Source organism: Notechis scutatus, chromosome 12, assembly GCF_049901735.1.
Source record: "Notechis scutatus isolate UNSWTSFEM ecotype Mainland chromosome 12, rNotScu1.2, whole genome shotgun sequence".
NCBI lineage: Eukaryota > Metazoa > Chordata > Lepidosauria > Squamata > Elapidae > Notechis > Notechis scutatus.
In genome coordinates, this window is record NC_142020.1 from 4385077 (window position 1) to 4405303 (window position 20227).

Consider the following 20227-nt stretch of genomic DNA (forward strand, 5'->3'; position numbering starts at 1 on the left):
GCCCGACCATGAAAGCTACCTTCCTTGAACATTTTCCCTCCCCCCAAACAAGAGAAATGACTCTGAGCTCGTTGCTGTGCTCTGGTGCTATTCAATGTGCCAACGGGGATGTGACATGCCAGCCCCATGTGGTCAATTCGGGTGGGGTGGGGTGGGGGGGAGCAGCATGAAATCCAATTGGAAAATCTCTTTGCTTTGCACAAACATTCAGCGCACACAGCCACCGTTGGGTGTCAAACTCTGCACACAATACGAGCCTCTGCAGCCCCTTTCTCTCTCTCTCTCTCTCTCTCTTTCTTCACCCCCTTCCTTCCTTCCATACAGGGAGCCTGGCTTATACCAAATGGGTTGCCATGACGCCCATAATGGGACAGGAAAGGGAGCAAGGGGGGTGGGGGGTGGAAGCAAATGAAGGGGAGCTGTGCACCATCCACCTTCCGGCAACTGCTTCATCTCAGCCATTATCCCGGTTGCCGTAGTAACCACCCAGAAGGAGAAGGGAGTCAGGAAGGAAATTTGCAATTCTTACTTCTAAAGATAATGGTGGAAAGAAATGAAGGGGAGGGGAGAAGTGGGGGCGGGGGACACACAGAATTTGGAGATGATTAAAATTAGACTTTCTCCAGCTCTGCACTGAACTGTCTCTGAAAGGAAGAAATGCTTCTGTCCAGCTGAAGTTTGCTAAATAAAAAGAGGATAAAAAAAGAGAAAGGTTGTTATCCTTATTATGAAAATTAACTACGGATATTATAGCAGCGGTTGGCTTTCCAAATTTTGCACGGCCGGCTTCTCCAATTTCTCATGTCCTGCAGGTCATCCTCAATGTACAACCGCAACCAGGCCCAAAATTTATGCTGCTAAGTGAGGCAGTTGTTAAGTGAGTTCTGCCCCATTTTATGACCGTCCTTGCCACAGTCATTAACTGAATCACTGCAGTTAACTTAGGAATGTGGCTGTTCCGTAAATAGAGTTTCCCCGTTGACTTTGCTTGGGGATGCTGCAACGGGCATAAATGTGAAAAACAGTCATACGTCCCTTTCTTCACTGCTGTCGTAACTTTTGAGCAGTCCCTAAACAAGCTGGCATAAGTCGAGGACTTCCTGTACTCAGTTTTGATGCAATCGGTGGCTTCGAATTCCTCCCGAATCGCTTACTCCTTGCGGCTTCCTCTCTTCATGGCTGGCATTTGAGACGGTGCCCTTTTTAACTTATTTATTTTTCATTGGAATTCTGCCTTTATTGTGTTGGGAGAAATTTCCATCTGGTTTTGGGTTCCAAGTCGGGAGAGAGAGAGAGACATTAGAAACATGGAGGCTGATTGGAAAGGTGGTTTACTGATGGATGTCAGTGTCATCTTTGGAAGCCATATTGAGATCTGATGTTCCCACGCTGCCACAATTGAGCCTACGAAAGTGGGAGGGGGGAATGTATTGGAGCTGGGGTCGCCAACCTTTTGGATCTCAGGGACCACCAAACCCATAATGTTAAATCCCGGGGACCAACTAATATGAATTTTGACTGATGGTGGCTTGCTGACGTTGGTGGGAGAGAGAGGGGTCACCTAGTTTGATGGGGGAGGGAGGGAGAGAGAGAGAGAGATCTGATCTAACCTCTCCCTCCCTCCCTCCCTCCCTCCCTCTCTCTCACACACTCACACTCACTCACACACACACACACACAGAGGCAGGGGTGGGATTCAACTTTTATCCAAAATCAGGCGAAGCAGGCAGGCAGATTGAGTTCCTCACAGAATCACAGATTCACTCAGAGATCTATCTTTCTGCCATTGGCTACCCGAGTCTGCACTGAATAATAGAAGCTTCAATCCTAAGGACGGTTTGGCTCTGCTTAAAAGCAGAGCTGAAGATCCCAATAGGTCCCAGCAGATAGTTGGGGGGGTAAAAATAGCAACTTGGCAGGCAAGTTTGCCAGGTAAGGAGCGAGTGGGTGGGGAGGGTTTCCGCGGGCCATGTGGGCGGCACAGCCTTATGTTCCTGCGCAGCCTGGATTAATTGCTTTGGGGGGTGCTCTGGGGATGACATTTCTCTGCGGACCGTCGAAATTTTCTTGCGGACCACCAGTGGGCCGCGGCCCACCAGTTTGGCGACCACTGCATTGGAGTATATCTAGTTAGACATAATAAAATTCTTTTTCTGATTCAAGGTCAAGTCGTGTGGCGCATAAGTAAGAAGAAGTCTTACTTTGGGATGGATGGTGATTGGGGCAGGTGATGTGGTGATGGGTGCAGGGGGTGAATTTGTAGTTTTTACTTATTGTAAGGAAGCAAGGAACTTTCAGATTCGGGATTCCACAGTTGTGCCAGTTACTATCCAAATAAAAAGGAACTTTTTGAGAAGATGTCTGTCTCGGAGTTATTGGGTGGAATGGAGGTTTGCTGGAACGCTGACAGTCAGCTTTGGAAGCCATATTAACACCAGAAGCTTCCACACTGCCACATTCCACACACCTGGGAAAATGGGAGGGGGAATTTCTTGGACTGTACGTGGTTAGACATTATAGCATTCTTCTTCTAAGTCAAGGTCATGTTGTTCCTGAACCTGGCTGAGGAGTGGTTGAGGTGACGTCTCAAGTTGGGACGGATGGTGATTGGGGCATGTGATGCCATGAGCGGTGCAGGGGGACGATTTGTAATATTTTGCTTATGGAAGGGAAACCCGGAACTTTCAGATTCGGGATTTCCCAGATGTGCCAGTTTACTACTCTAATACAAGGAACCTTTGAGAAGATGTCTGTCTCGGAGTTATTGGTTGGAGTTGAGGTTTTCTGGAACACTGACAGATGAAACACATGGTGGTTTGTGGTTCTGGTACAGCTGACCACATGGAGTTGAGAGTGAAGGGTATTTATACCTTCTCTTGGGCTTTGCTCTTGAGCTTCCTGTTCCTGTGCAAGAACATGCATTCTATTGGCTGTTGTCAGACTCCCATGGGGCCATGTACAAATCCTAGGAGTTTGTCTGAGCTATGTTTGGTTGAAGTTTGGCTGATGTAATGAAGGGGCTTGTTGGGCAATTCCTATTGGGGCTTAGTGGCTTTTTCCTGTGTTGGATCTTGGGTGAGGGTATTTGCTTATGAATAGAGCTATCTATCTCTTTATCTCTTAAGTGCTGACATCTGCTGAGGGCTATTAAGAAAGACTTGGGGGCTGCTTTCTGTCTTCAAGAGCATGTTTTTCCCTTTAGGGAAATATAATATTCTGCCTTTTAAATTTCTCAAAATATTTCCTTCTTCTAGGAGAGGGGTGGGTGCTAACCTTCTACAATTGTTTTTACAAATAACTCAAGGTGGCAAACATAACCAATATTTCTCCCTTCTCCTATTTTCCCCACAACAACAATCTTGTGTAGTGGTTTGAGCTGAGAGAGGGGGGGGACTGGCCCAGAGGTGGTATTCAGCAGGTTCTGACCAGTTCTGGAGAACCGGTAGCAGAAATTTCGAGTAGTTTGGAGAACCGGCAAATGCTACCTCTGATTGGCCCCACCAACCCCATCTCTTCTCTGCCTCCCATTGAGTCCCAGCTGTTTGGCTGGGTCTTCTTTGGTTGCCCTGCACAGGAGAACGGAGCTGGAAAGCAGGTTAGTGGGGTGGGGAGGGAATGGGGATTTTGCAGTATTCTTCCCCCAGGAATGAGGAGAGAATGGGGATTTTACAATATCCTTTCCCTGCCATGCCCACCAAGCCACATCCACCAAGCCACGCCATGCCCACAGAATAGGTAGTAATTTTTTTTGAATCCCACCACTGGACTGGCCCTAAGTCACCCAGCATGCTTTTGTGGCCAAAGCAGGACTTAAACTCATGACCTCCTGCTTTCTAGCCTGGTGCCTTTACCATTTTTCCCAGAGGAACTTAGCTGCTTCCCTCTGGTTTCCTGCAATAACTTTTTGAGTGTCCAGAGTTTTGCTACTAGTGTCTCCTGCTTGAGCAGGGGGCTGGACTAGAAGACCTCCAAGATCCCTTCCAACTTCTATTCTGTTCTGTTCTATTCTAGATTGAGAACTGAACCTGGATTTCACCATTTCAACTCTTCCTAATTGTTGTACCTGGATATTTTTCAATCTTTGTCAATGTTCAAGAAGTGCATGTTCTCCATCTTTCAAACTTTAGCAGTAATTGCAACTCTAGAACAGACACAATGGCCCACAAAAGTATTCAGCCATTAAACCTTAAATTTTTCAATTGTTACAGTTGTGAGGACTACTCAAATCTTCTATTAGCACCAATTCTTAGACCTGTCTGTCAAGCAAGCCGGCTGCGTCGTTTACTTTCTTTTGGAAAATGACTCATCAAATTATACTGTTTGTGTGATATTTGCTTTGTTTATAGCTGCTGCAGAAAACTATCAAACCAGGAATCTGCATAGCTGAGGCTCTAACCGGGTTCTCAAAATAGCATATATAAACTCAATGACTCCATAAATTTTTTAAAAGCCCAACTCAACATTAGTTCTTTCAGCCTTTATCTTATTCTAAATGCTGCTAATCTTCGACTGACAGCTATTTGTTTAGTGGTCATTCAACGTTATCACACCACTGAAAAAAGTTCTTGTTAATCAGATTAAGAGAGTTGGGAGACCTTGTAGGTCATCTAGTCCACCACTACCACCACCCAAGCAGGAGACCCTACACCATTTTTGACAGATGGCAGTCCAATCTCTTCAAAAGCAACTTCTGTTCCATTGATTAACTGTCTGAAGATTCCTCCTTATTTCCAGGTTGAATCTCTCCTTGATCAGTTTCCATCCATTATTCCTTGTCTGGCATTTGGGAGCTTTGAAAAATAGCTTGACCCCCTCCTCTCTGTGGCAGCCCCTCAAATATTGGAAGACTGCTCTCCTGTCTCCCCTGGTCCTTCTCTTTACTAGACTAGCCAGGCCCAGTTTCTGTAACCGTTCTTCATATGTTTTAGTCTCCAGTCCCCTCATCATCCTGGTTGCTCTTCTCTCTACTTTTTCTAGAGTCTCAACATCTTTTTTATAATGTGGTGACCAAAACTGGGTACAGTACTCTAGGTGTGGTCTTACTAAGGCTTTATAGAGTGGTATTAGTACCTCCCTTGATCTTGATTGTATCCTTCTGTTAATGCAACTTAGGATAGTGATATCAGATAGAGATCCAATCAGAGGCTCAAGCATTATGGGATGCTTACAGGCCCCGATTCCACAGTCCACCGATTCAGCCGAACAATTGAAATGAGTAAAACCAGTGACTTTTGTCAAGACTTAAATCAGATACTATTTCCCTTCTTTTATTACAAGAAATGCAGTCCTGGGTTTGCATTAACAGAGAGATAGAATCAAGATCACACATGAATTTCTGGTACCACTTTAGAATGGATTTATAGCATTATACTATAAATACTATAATATTTATAATTTAAGACCACATTTGGAATACTGCATCCAGCTTTGGGTGCCACAATACAAAAAAAAAAAAAGATGTTGAGACTCTGGAAAAGAGTGCAGAGAAGAACCATAAGAATGATTAGAAGGGTGAAGGATGAAACGTATCAAGAACGGTTGCAGGTGTGTCCAGTCTAATGAAAAGAAAGACTAGGGGAGGTAAGATAGCAGTATTTGAGGAGCTGCCACAAAGATGAGGGAGGCAAACTATTTTCTAAAGGACCAGAAGGCAAGTGAAGAAACAATGGATGGAAATTAATCAAGGAGAGAAGCAACCTAGAACTAAGTAGAAATTTCCTAACAGTGAGAACAATAAATCAGTGGAACAGCTTGCCTTCAAAAGTTATTGGTGCTCCATCACTGGAAGTTTTTAAGAATAAGTTGGACCTGAAACCTGAAGAAACATCTGATCCATCGTACAACACATATTAACAGCAGCAAGAATTGCTTATGCCCAAAGCTGAAAAATAGATGATGTACCTTCCGAAAATATGGTAATAAACATACTTGATTGTGCCAAGATGGACAGGCTTATGAGAAAACTTAAAGGTAAAGAGGAGTCTGAGTTTTATGAGGTTTGGGAAATGTTATACATATGGTTAGATAAGAGAAATAAGGTTTGATATGAAAAAGAATTGTAAATATAAGTAACGCTTGACACAGAACTGTTAAAATGTAATTTTCACATGTATTTTGTAAATAAATAAATTTTTTAAAAAAGAATAAGTTGGACAGCCATTTGTATGAAATGGTATGGGGTTTCAGGCTTGAGCAGGGGGTTGGATTAGACGACGCCCAAGGTCCCTTCCAACTCTGTTATTCCATTAAATAATGAAAGACCAAACCAAACCATAATTGGACCAAGAAAGATCAGGTTTCCTACTGATCACTGGACCAGTATGTCTCTTGCTCTGTTTGAGAAAAATCCCTCCCCGGGTGAAAGCAATCCTGTGATTCTTCCCTAATCTAAGAAGAGCTGAGAATATCTCTTGAATCTCTCCTGACAGCTTGTGCAAATTCGTTCGTTGCCTGGAGGTCGGGGAGATATTTCTGCCACTGTTCTGCTTTTCACCACGAAATTTTTCCTGCTGCACACACTGGAAAAAAATTCTCTTCAATGTTCCCCTTAGGATTTCCTGGAAGGCTGAAGAAGCTACTGAGACAGCTGATCACTGTCGCTTGCACAAGGAAGGACATTTGCATTCACTAAGAAACACAGGCAGAAACATCTAACTCCATCTGCAAGCGCGTCGTCGCGCAATCCTCTTTCCCCCCCAAGACCGATTTTGAATGCTACAGTAACTCTTTCATTAAAAGAAATGAAAAGAGCCAGGGAAAAATATGCGGGATTATTTTTCTGCACCAAGTTCAAGCTTCGTTGGACAATGATTGGGGGAGGGGGGGAGGAGGAAGGGATTTCTCTTCCCTTCCATTTTGCATGATGCTTAAATTTCAGGACGTTCATGGGAATTGACAGGCAGAAACACAAAAGGAGCTATTTCTGCCTCATTTGGTACTCTCCGTTACCAGGATTCAGAAGGGAACAACAAATGCACATTATTCAGATTTTGTTTTTGCATTTCTTTCATTCGAGGCTAATTTAGAGAACTGGCTTCACCGTGCTTATGAAAAGGCCAGATGTGTAGCACAAGGAAAAAGCAAATAGCTAAATAGAGTAAGGAAAATGATCTTGTGGGAGAAATGCAGGAACCATGAGATGGACAAAAGGAGCTGAAACGTTTTTTAGTCCAGAAAGAACGGCTGCAGGATTTGGGTTTGGCCAGTCTAAAGAAAAGAAGAATTAGGGGAGGCATGATAGTGGTCTTCCAGTACTTGAGGGGGCTGCCACAAAGAAGTGGGGGTCAAATTATTCTCCAAAGCATCAGAGGGCAAGATAAGAAACAATATTTGGAAACTAATCAAAGAGAGAAGCAATCTGGAATTAAGGAGGAACTTCCTAACAGGGAGGACGATTAATCAATGGAGCAGCTTGCCTTCAGAAGTTGTGGGTGCTCCATCACTGGAGGTTGTTAAGAAGAGATACTAGACAGTCACTTATCTCAAATGGTATAGGTTCTCCTGTTTGACATAAGGCTGGACTAGAAGACTTCAAAGGTCCCTTCCAGCTCATTCAATCTTTCAGCTAGATAAATTCGGAAGCGACTCTCTAATTTACTAAATCATAACTTAAGCATGGTATATAAAATCATACATTGCAATGTCCTACCTGTCAATGAATACTTCAGCTTCAACCATAACAACACAAGAGCACACAATAGATACAAACTCAAAGTAAACCGCACCAAACTTGATTGCAGGAAATACGACTTCAGCAATAGAGTGGTCAATGTCTGGAATACTCTACCCGACTCTATAGTCTCTTCCCCAAACCCCAAAAACTTTAACCTTAGACTGTCTACTATTGACCTCACCCCTTTCCTAAGAGGTCTGTAGGGGGCATGCATAAGCGCACCAACGTGCCTACCGTCCCTGTCCTATTGTTTCTCTTATTCTTTTATTTTTCTTATATGTACCCATTTCATGTATTCACAACTATGTATACATTTATACTTATTATCTTGTAAACAATTGGCAAATCAAATAAATAAATAAAATAAATAACAAAAGGGAGGAGATGCAACACAATCAGATTTGGAAGTTTCTGTCATTATAGCCTGTCTCAATAAAAGTAGCTGAAGAATTCCCTACTGACTAGTATTCTTTGAGACATGTGGATTTAAACTCCCAGAATTCCTCAGCAAGCATGCTTTAAAGATGGATGGACTTCAAATCCCAGAATTCCTCAGCCAGCTTGAGAGTACAAGCGGGAGTTGAAGTCCATCCATCTTTAAAACGTGCTTGCTGAGGAATTCTGGGAGTTGAAGTTCACACTTCTTAAAAGTTGCTAAGTTTGAAAAACACTGTCTAAGGCAAAGCAAGTCTTTACCAAGCCCCTCTTTATCTGCCAGGCCCATTGTTAAGCTCTGGGCCAAGGCTGATCTTGATGGGGTCGTTGGGTTGGAGGGTCTGCTATTCCTGACCCGGCACCCATTTGAAACCTCTACAAGTGGATTGTTTATTAAATTGATATGCCACCTATCTCACTGTTTATGTAACTCTGGGCAGCTTACAAAATGATCGTGTTTCCCCCGCCTAGAGTTTGAAGCACTAACAAGGGATAATTGATGTAGCTCAGGGTTTGAAACGAGGGGTCCTTGATACTCTCTTGAGCTTGGTTTTCTGGAAGACGTTTCATGACCCAACTAGGGAACATCATCAGTGCTAGAAGGGAGTAGGATTTGCAGACTGGAGAAAGGAGAGGAGGAGGAAGTGGAGGAGAACTGTGGAGTCCTTGGTGCTGAGTTTGGTTATTTTCTTGCAGACATTTCTTTACCTAACTAGGTAACATCATCAGTGCTAGTAACCAAGCACAGAAAGCACTGAGGATCTCTCACTTAAAGCATTTTTTGCAATAAGATTACTTTAGTACTGTACTTACAGATTTTACCAACCTTACTTTCTGGCACTTTACTGTTTTTCTATAACCTATGAAATTCCTCCCTATCCTTTTTTGCTGCCTGCTATAATGCTGGGCCTACAGAAAAAGGGCCCAGCAAGGCGAGGGCATACAAACGATCTTAACAGACCTCAAAAAAGCAAAACAGAATTAAGTCTGGTTAGTACTTGGATGAGGCACCACAAGGAAATCCCAGGCCTGTAAGCTGGACTGGGAAAGGAAAGAAAAATACCCGTTTCCTGACAAGGGGAAACTCCTTGATGTTGTTGCCAAGGTAACAAAGTGAAGATGTTGAACTCAGTTGTTCAATGTGTTTTTAAAGAAAAAGATGCTTTGTTGTGATTTGAGAATCTGCAAAAATTCAGGCAGGCTTTTTTCCCAGCCTTTCCTGCTAATGCCCTATCTCTGGATAAAAAGCAGTATGGATAATTTGGTGCTTTCGATTATGTTCCAAGTTGCAATCCTGGGAATGGCTTTCTAAATTATATCCAAAATCATCAGTCTCCTCTTGTTCTAAGCTATGCATACATTCTGGGCTTGTGTTCAAACAAAAACAATATATGTTAAAAACAACAACAACAACGCCCACATCACAAGAAAGTCTAGCTAGTCGGTGTGCTTCTTTGATCTTGCAAGGAAAAAAATCAACCCCCATTGGTGTGAAATGGTATAGGGTTTCCTGCTTAAGTGGGGAGTTTTTATTTGTCTATTTATTTATTGGAATTTGTCAAACAAAAACGAGAACAAGAATAAGAGAATAAAAATTCAATGACAGGGACGATAGGCACGCTAATGCGCTTATACACCCCCCCCCTCTACTGACCACTTAAGTATGATGCATTGTAAGGTCCATGGAAGCCAATTCGTGACTGAAACTGTGAAAATTTGCAGATGAGAAAACTGAATTACAACTCAAGTACAAAAATCATATTTTTACAGTCAAGTTGGACTAGATGACATCCAAGGTCCCTTCCAACTTATCCTATCCCATCCCACCCTATTCGTTCTCAACCTGTGGTCTGTGGACCCCTGGGGGGCCATAATGTTGTCATGTTTGAAGAAATGTTATGATTTAAATCTTGAGTTAAGTCTGGGTGGTCCATGATTATGGTCCACAAAAGGTATTTAAAGGGGGTCTGTGGTGAAGAAAAGAGAACTGGACTTTCTTGTTCTTTCTTCAAAAGAAAAAAAACAACAGAAAGTCCAGTTGCTTCCTTAAAAAAAAGCCCCTTTGGGATAACCACGACCTAGAGGGCTGAAAAACTCTGTAGACTTTTAGCTATACAATTTGGGATGAACACCCTTTGAATGTTGTGGGAGCAGGAATGGATTTCCAGAGGAAAAAAATGGCAGACTACAGGAACCAGGAACACCACTCAGGTGACACTGACAACACTCCAAGTGGCCTCAACAACCCTCTAAAAGGATGCAAATGACCAGCTGTCCGCAAGGGATATAAATCCTTCCCTTCCCCACCAGCCAGTCAGAGCTGAAGAAGCTTCTTGGATGAGAAGCGAAATGTCTTCAAGGAAAAAAACAAGTCTAATTGCCTCCTGAAAAAGCATCTTTGGGACAACCATGACCTGGATGACTGAGAAGTTCTGTACAGACTTTTAGCTGTGCAATTTGGGATGAACACCCTTGGAATGTTGTGGAAACAGGAATGGATTTTCAGAGGAAAAAATGGCAGTACTACAGGAATCAGGAGCACCACTCAGGTGATCTTGAGGACACAGATAAACCTCCAAGTGGCCTCAACGTCCCTCTAAAAGGATGCAAATGACCAGCTGTCTGCAAGGAATATAAATCCTTCCATTCCCCACCATCCAGTCAGAGCTGAAGAAGCTTCTTGGATGAGAAGCATAACGTCTTCAAAAGAAAAAGCAAGAAAGTCCAGTTGCCTCATGGAAAAAAAGAACCTTCTATTCTACTCTTTTCCGTTCCGTTCCATCATTTCCGGCCCAAAAACGCAGAGGCTCTCCTCTGTATTTTTGCAGCTTCTGACTAAACTCTGCAGTCACAGAACCGGTTGGCATTTCTGCTTAAAAGGCTGGGATAAAAAGGCCAATGGTCCTCAGGGCAGCACCTGCCAATCAAGAGAGAGTGGCTAGCTTTCCCCCAGTTCACACTCATCAACTCTCACTGGTAACTTCTCAGGTGGCCCATCGGGATCCATCACAATGAAGAGTCATGTTCAAGGCAACGTTTGTCCACCAGTCCTCTCTTCTTCCGTTCCCACGACAAGGGGCATTTCTCTATTTTACGATTTCAGGCGTTCCCCCCCCCCGCCCCCATCCTTTTGCTATCTTAAATTTTCTCAGTTTCCTCCTGTCTCCTGTAACATTTGCTCAGCTGAGGTTGGTGCCTTCCAGGTTCCTTCAATTAAACCATGTCATTGATCGGGATCCGGGAAATGCACAGCCTGCCCTCTGGAACAAGGTTCTCCCCCTCCTCAAAAGATCGAGATGGCCCCCTTTCTGCTGTTGTTTGGAAGAGCCTTGGACTTTCAGCTTTCGTGCCTTTTGAACCAGATCTTGCCTTTCTTTCGCTGCTACCATTTCAAACTCATGGAAAGTAGCGTTTTTCTACTTCAAGTGGAGTCGAGGGTTTTTCTTTCTTGGGGTTTGAATGGAGGCAGGCTTGACACCTACAAGGTCCCTTCCAACATGGTTCATCTGTATCTCCCTAGCTGCAGGGCAATCCTTGCCTCTCTTTTCTCCCCCCCCACCCCCGGAAGACGCACCGCAGTCCCTCTGCCCCAAAGGCCACAGCGAAAGCCTCCGTTATCCTCGCACAACTGACCAGCACACCAGGCTGGGCTCATCAACAAGAGTCGTGCAGGAATTTATGAGCCCCATCACATGCTCCCTTACAAACTGTGGGATCATGCCAACAACAGCTCACACGGCTGGGGAAACTACAGTTGCCAAAAACATCTTTCTGCTCTTTTTTTCAGATTCTAGAAGAACTCAGCAGCTGCTGTTGGCAACGTAACACCTGTTGGTAGAAATAATATTTGGGGGCCATTAAGCACCCCAGCGATGAAGACACTTCCTGGATGTCACAGCGCAGTGGCTGCAAATTTTGGAAGGCTGCTTGCTTCTCCCTGCATGCCCAATTGTGCTGTCAGGCATTGCAACCACAATAACCAAAATCCCCTGCCAGCAAAAAAGTTTGGGCAAGGACAAAGCACAAAGCAGAACCTTTTAATCAGAGCTTGAAATAGGAATTCATAGATTTGCGCTTCTAAAGTGCAAGATGCCCATTTCAGGGAAATGGATATTTTACTTATTCATTTATAACATTTATAAAGGCTGTCCATCTTAACTCAAGATAACTGAAAGTTTAAATGATGGCAGTAGATGGTTAAAGAAACACACACAAGCATATTTGCTGCTCCAGATATCCATCTCCCCAAATTAAAGATACGGCCAGGAGGGGGGAGGGGAAAGGCCAAAATATTTAGGAAGGGCATCCCTTCCCCCATTTAGCAATAGCAATAGCCCTTAGACTTATATACCGCTTCCCAGTGCTCTACAGCCCTCTCTAAGTGGTTTACAGAGTCAGCCTCTTGCCCGCAACAATCTGGGTCCTCATTTTACCCACCTCGGAAGGATGGAAGGCTGAGTCAACCTTGAGCCGGTCAGGATCGATCTCCTGGCAGTGGGCCGAGTTAGTGTGCAATAATGCATTCTAACCACTGGGAAGGAAGGAAGGAAGGAAGGAAGGAAGGAAGGAAGGAAGGAAGGAAGGAAGGAAGGAAGGAAGGAAGATAGATAGCAATGGCACTTAGACTTATATACCTCTTTACAGTGCTTCACAGCCCTCTCTAAGCAGTTTACAGAGTCAGCCTCTTGTCTCCAACAATCTGGGTCCTCATTTTACCCACCTCGGAAGGAGGGAAGGCTGAGTCAACCTTGAGCCTGGCGAGATTCGAACTGCCAAATTGCAGGCAGCCGGCAAACAGCAGAAGTAGCCTGCAGTACTGCACTCTGACCACTGCGCCACCAAGGCTTTATCTGATTCTCCCCCACAAAATTTGAATAGAAGGAACCTTGGAGGTCTTCTAGTCCAGCCCCCTGCTCAAGCCAGGAGATCCTATACTATTTCAGACAAGTGGCTGTCCAGCCACTTCTTAAAAACCTCCAGTGATGGAGAGCTCAACCCAGCAGTGAGCCAGCAGTGTGCAGCAGCAGCCAAAAAAGCCAACGCAATCCTAAGCTGCATTAACAGAGGGATACAATCAAGAGCAAGTGAGGTACTAATACCACTCTATAAAGCCTTAGTAAGGCCACACCTAGAGTACTGCATCCAGTTTTGGTCACCACACTATAAAAAAGATGTTGAAACTCTAGAAAAAGTGCAGAGAAGAGCAACCAGGATGATTAGGGGACTGGAGACTAAAACTTATGAAGAATGGTTACAGGAACAGGGCCTGGCTAGTCCAGTGAAGAGAAGGACCAGGGAAGACAGGAGAGCATCTTCCAATATTTGAGGGGCTGTCACAGGGAGGAAGGAGACAAGCTATTCTCCAAGGCACTCGAAGGCCATACAAGGAATAATGGATGGAAACTGAACAAGGAGAGATGCAACCTGGAAATAAGGAGAAACTTTCTGACAGTGAGAACAATCAACCCATGGAACAGAAGTTGCCCTCGGAAGTTGTGGGAGCTTCATCACTTGAGGCTTTCAAGAAGAGATTGGACTGCCATCGGTCAGAAATGGTGTAGAGTCCCCTGCTTGGGCCTACAAGGTCCTTTCCAACTCTGATTATCTGTTATCTGTTAACCCTTAGATATCACACTGCCTAGTCACCAGAACTTATTTTCCATTTCCTGTCCATTTTCAAGGTCTTGTTGTTTGCAGCAACAGATAGTATTCCTCGACTTACAACATAATTCATTTAGCGGCTATTCAAAATGAGAATGGCGCTGACCAAAGTGACTTATGGCTTTTTTTCACACTTATGACAGTTGCGGCATCCCTACAGGCACAGTTCAGATGCTTGGCAACTGGTGTATATTTAGGATGCTTGCCCTGTCCCAGGTGGACGGGGACTTTTGGACCTAGTTGTGGTCATAAGCCGAGGAGTGCCGGTACTCAAACTCTCACGGACGTAGGCAAGAAACACACAGCTGGAATAGCTAAGTTCAGGGCAGGGTGGATAAAAATCGATGCTTTAAAAAAAATAATCAGATTTTTAAACATTTAAATTGGTTTTTTTTTATTGTTATCAAATTTACTTTAATAAAATGCTTTGGGAGTAAAAAAAAAATCTATCTAAAGACAGTTTTCTATTTAAGATACATTAATAATTGAATTGAATTCAGCATGAAATGGAGTTTAGTTATGTAGCATGAGGCTGTAGATTCTGCAATATTTACATTTTTGGTCAACTCATGCAATGAATCCAAGCTCTGCAAGTGGACATAACATGCATTTGCATTGAGGCATTCACAGTAACCCTGAGATAAATCATAAAACAAAGTGCAGGAATATTCCTTGATCTCGTCATTTTGCAAATCTACGTACACTACAAACTGTAGGATTGCTTGAAGACAAATGCATCTGGACCAGAGGTGGTATTCAGCCGGTTCTCCTGAACCGGTAGCGAAAATTTTGAGTAGTTCGGAGAACTGGCAAATCCCGCCTCTGACTGGCCCTGCCCCCATCTCTTCTCTGCCTCCCACTGAGTCCCAGCTGATCGGCTGGGTCTTCTTTTGTTGCCCTGCACAGGAGAACGGAGCTGGAAAGCAGGTTAGTGGGGTAGGGAGGGAAGGGGGATTTTGCAGTATCCTTCCCCTGCCACACCCACAGAACCGGTAGTAAAAAATTTTTGAATCCCACCACTGATCTGTACCACCAGGCTTTAAGTGTGAGGAAGAAGGGCAAGCAGTAAAAATTAAAGGGAAACCTTCTAAGCAGGTTTATAAATATAAATATAATATTAAAGAGCGCCTGTCATTTCAGATCCATCATGGCAGCAGCTGTTAGCGGGCATCCACTCACCTGCTGCCCACCATGTCTCTCACCTGGTTGTCTCACTGCCGCATCACCAGCCGTCCCATTGAAGTTGAATGGGACTGTCGGTGAGTCAACAGTGGGTCAGAAGAGGAGCTGCTGCTGTGGGACAGAGATGACAGCTGCTCTTTAAAAATTATGGTTGAAATTGAGTTGATTTCAATCAAGCCTTTTTACTTAGTGATTCAGTCCACACACACACCCCCCATGCCATCACTCTGCTAAACAACTAATTCCCACAACACTCTCAACTTATTAACTAAGACTGTATTACTCATGCAATGAATCCAAGCTCTGCAAGCAGAGATAACATGAGCTGGCATTGAGGCATTCATACAAGTTCACGGTTCCTCTCATTCTTCCTAGTACCTATCTCTTCCCACTTATGACTATAACCGTGTTGCTTGTATCTTTACAATTTATATTGTTCTATTTGTTTCCTAGTATGATTTGATTCCTTATTAGTAACCTATGACTATCACTAAGTGCTGTATCTTATGATTCTTGATGAATGTATTTTATTTTTTCTTTATGTACACTCTTATGCACCAGAGACAAATTCCTTGTGTGCCCAATCACACTTGGCCAATAAAGAATTCTATTCTATTCTGTTCTGTTCTGTTCTGTTCTGTTCTATTCTATTCTATTCTATTCTATTCCAATTCCAATTCCAATTCCATTCCTATTCCATTCCAATTCCAATTCCTATTCTGTTCTGTTCCATTCTATTCTATTCTATTCTATTCTATTCTATTCTATTCTATTCATTCATTCCAATTCCTATTCCAATTCCAATTCCAATTCCATTCCTATTACATTCCACTCCACTCCACTTCCTATTCTGTTCTGTTCTATTCTATTCTATTCTATTCTATTCTATTCTATTCTATTCTATTCTATTCTATTCTATTCTATTCTATTCCTATTCCTATTCCTATTCCTATTCCTGTCCTGTCCTGTCCTGTCCTATCCTATCCTATCCTATCCTATCCTATCCTATCCTATCCTATCCCTATTCTATTCTACTCTACTCTAATCATGATTTAAATTGAGTTGATTTCAATCATATTCACCCTGGTTCAGGGAAGTGGGTTTTAGTTGCCCTTCCTTGCATTTTTCCCAGTTAAGCCCGAGACTGCAGCCTCTGTCAGCTCCTTTTCCTTCCCAGCCTCTTTGTGTACTCTGACACCTGTCGCAACCCGACTGTGACCCCCATGGCTGTGCTTGTCCTGAGAGCACAGATGGGAAATGACGGGGATGGATTTGGCTTCCCCCTCCCGGATTGCACCTGGTACAATCAATAACCGTTCTTGGCCAACACCCCAGAATTGGCTCAGGCGGCAATCATACAATCTTGACATCTTCAGCTCAGTCATGAGTAAGCAAAGTACTTTCGGCTGTTGCCACACCTCACGCTTACCTCATGGCACAGAGAGATCTGAGGGAAGACACACTGCTTACAGTGCAAAAACCCTCTACCCTCTGCATGATCACAGGCCAAGTTATCATGCCCCCCTCTAAGTAAGAAAAGGGGAAGGAGAACAGGAACTTTTGTTGGTTCAAAACAGATAAAAGGTGATTTAACTTAACGGTACCACATCTACAGGGAGGGAAGTAAGCAGTGGAGTGCCACAAGGTTCCGCCTTAGGCCCAGGACTCTTCAATATCTTCATAAACTCCTTAGGTGAGGGGATAGGAGGGGAACTTACCAAAGTTGCAGATGATACTAAGCTGGCAGGAATAGTCAACACCCAAGAAGATAGGCTCAAGATCCAAAGGGATCTTGACAGACTAGAACACTGGGCCCTATCTAACAAAATGAAATTCAACATAGAGAAAAGTAAAGTCTTACACTTAGTCAAGAAAAACCAAAAGGACACATATAGACTGGCTTAATAACAGTAACTGTGAGAGGGATCTTGGAGTCTTAGTGGACAACCAATTAAATATGAGCCAGTAATGTGCAGCGGCAGCCAAAAAAGCCAACACAATCCTAAGCTGCATTAACAGAGGGATACAATCAAGAGCAAGTGAGGTACTAATACCACTCTATAAAGTCTTAGTAAGGCCACACCTAGAGTACTGCATCCAGTTTTGGTCACCACATTATAAAAAAGATATTGAGACTCTAGAAAGAGTGCAGAGAAGAGCAACCAAGATGATTAGGGGGGCTGGAGGCTAAAACATACAATGAACAGTTGCAGGAAATGGGCCTGGCTAGTCTAGGGAAGAGAAGGACCAGGGGAGACATGATAGCAGTGTTCCAATATTTGAGGGGCTGTCACAGAGAGGAGGAAGGGGTCAAGCTATTTTCCAAGGCACCCAAAAGCCAGACAAGGAATCATGGATGGAAACTGAACAAGGAGAGATTCAACCTGGAAATAAGGAGACATTTTCTGACATTGAGAACAATCAACCCATGGAACAGAAGCTGCCTTTGGAAGTTGTGAGAGCTTCATCCCTGGAGGTTTTCAAGAAGAGACTGGACTTTCATCTGTCAGAAATGGTATAGGGTCTCCTGCTTGGGTGGGGGGTTGGATGAAATAACCTACAAGGTCCCTTCCAACTCTGGTAATCTGTAAGATCAGCACATTCATCAGATTTCCTGAGCTTCCCTCTAACACTTTCAATTTCAAGCTTGGGAAAAACTTTGCAGAGTCTGCAGGTTGACAGCTTCCTACTGCAAACCTGGAAGGAAAAGCAGAGATTGAGGAAAGGGAGATGGAGCAGGTTGGGAAATAACTCTACATAATTGCAGGATTGAGACGTCCAAAGAACATGGGGGAACCATTATCAAATGGAGATTCCAGTGGAAAGACCTTACAGGAAAAGGCAATATGAGGTAGATGCAGAGGCAGACTAAATACTTAGATTAAATATGAGTGATGTAAGGAGATACAAGATCCCAAGGGAAGAACATGGGAGATTGGTCAAAAAGTCAGTAAGAGTTGAAACACTAAAAAGAGCAAGAGATGACGGATAGATATAGAATACTTCTTAATATAGGATTTGCTTGATTAAGAGTTAGAAAATAGAGGTAGGAATTAGAGATGGGGAAAATATTACGATGTACACTGCTATATAAAATATTTTAATTACCATGTAGACATAAATGTTAGAAGTTGAAAGATTATATTACTATGTATACCTTAATAGTATTACTATTGTTATTTGTATTGTGTATAAAGTAAACTGACCCAAACAAATGCACTGTTCACTAAGCACTTATGTAAAAGAAAAAAAAACCTATAAATAAAATTATATATATATTAAAAGAAAAGGAAAAGGCGATGCATAAATAGGAGATTTATGGTAAAGGAAACACACAGGAGGTCACTGTGTGTGTATGTGAGGGAAGAGAAAAACTGAAGCTAGAAAAAAGAGAGCGAAAGGAGGTGCGAAAGGAGGTGCGGACTGCTGCATAGCTAGGAAGAGCCAAATCTGATAGCATCTTGTCACCAAGATGGATTGGGTAAATGAGATTTGGGGGTTGTGTAAATGAGATTTGGGGATTCAGCTAAAGATTGCAGCTTCCTCACTTCCCATGCTGGTCATCCAGATCTTCCTGTCAAACAGAACTGTACAATGCACATTCAGTCCAGAAATGATAAAGGAACAGAGGACGTTGAGTTGAAATTGGACTGAGCCGGTTGTGTAACACCTCTGCAAAAGGGGGAAACATTTAGGGACGGACGGATGTTTATGTCTCAGGAATAGAATTGAGCATCCTTTCTCTTTCCCTTAAGAGAGACCAGCAAATTAGATCTGAAAGAACACAGAACATGATTTAGGATCGTAAGGCTGGAAGGGACCTTGGAGGTCTTCTAGTCCAACCCCTGGCTCGTATAATGGCAGATCAAATGGGGAAATACCAAAAGTTGAGCAGAAGCTGCCCTTTCCTGGCCTTCCTGAAATATTCGGGTTTGCATTATTTCTGTCAGCTTTTGAAACAATCTGGCTGACATGGTATGACCCAGCAGAATTATATAGTTCTATCGTGCATACATCATTCTAGATCAGAGGTCTCCAAATTTGGCAACTTTAAGACATGAAGACTTCAACTCTATGCTGGCTGGACAATTCTGGGAGTGGAAGTCCACAAGTCTTGAAGTTGCCAAGTTTGGAGACCTCTGATCTAGATCAAAAGGGTAAACCCAATGTCTCCTTGGCCTTTCGAGACATGGAGAGGTCTTTCAAGACAACTCTATTTTTTCTGGGAGTATATTCGATTTTCTAGTCAGGCCAACAGCCCCAGGTTTCTTAGGAATGCTTCATATTAGGCATGTTTAACTTTAAGCTCAGAGAAGAGAAGGGGAGACAGGATAGCAGTCTTCCAATATTTGAGGGGCTGCCATAGAGAGGAGGAGGGGGGTCAAGCTATTTTCCAAGGCACCCAAAGGCCAGACAAGGAATAATGGATGGAAACTGATCCAGGAGAGATTCAACCAGGAAATAAGGACAATGAGAGCAATCAACCCATGGAACAGAAGTTGCCTTCAGAAGTTGTGGGAGCTTCATCACTGGAGGCTTTCAAGAAGAGACTGGACTGCCATTTGTCAGAAATGGTATAGGTCCTCCTGTTTGGGTGGGGGGGGGTTGGACTAGATGACCTACAAGGTCCCTTCCAACTGTGTTAAAAGACTGGCTAATGACAGAGAGAACAATTATTCAGAAGTTGCCTCCAGAAGTTGTGAATGATCAATGGAGGTTTTCAAAAAGAGGTTAGACAGGATGATATAAGGCTCTTACCACGAGGAGGGATTTGGACGAGTAGACCTCCAAAGTCGCTTCCAATCTTCCCTTCTATTCTGCTATGGCACAAACCCTGCCCGGCTGGTGCACAGTGAGTTTTGGGAATCAAATGCTGGACTGTTACAGCTTGGGCAGAAAGATATGACTCGGCCTTCCACCTCTCTGGAGCTCCAATCCATCTTATCTCTAATTTGATAAGAAGGACTTTCAGGACTTTTCAAATCATTGCCTTAATGATGCCTAGGTTTGCACAAGAGATTTTATGATCTATTAAGAGAATTGTGAAAGTCCTTGTTATTTTGTCAGCAGGTAGTCAATTATTGTTGGGTGGAAAAAAATCATCTTAGGTGGGATGGTTAAGATGAAGAAAATAAAACCGCCTTGAAACGGAGAAGCCTTTAACTTTAAGCCCCAATTATTAAAACACAGGATTCTTAAATATCTATCTTCTCAAATTCCCCTCCCCCCTATTAAAAACTAGATGGGCTTCTCATCTTGCCCTCTTTTATTTTTGGG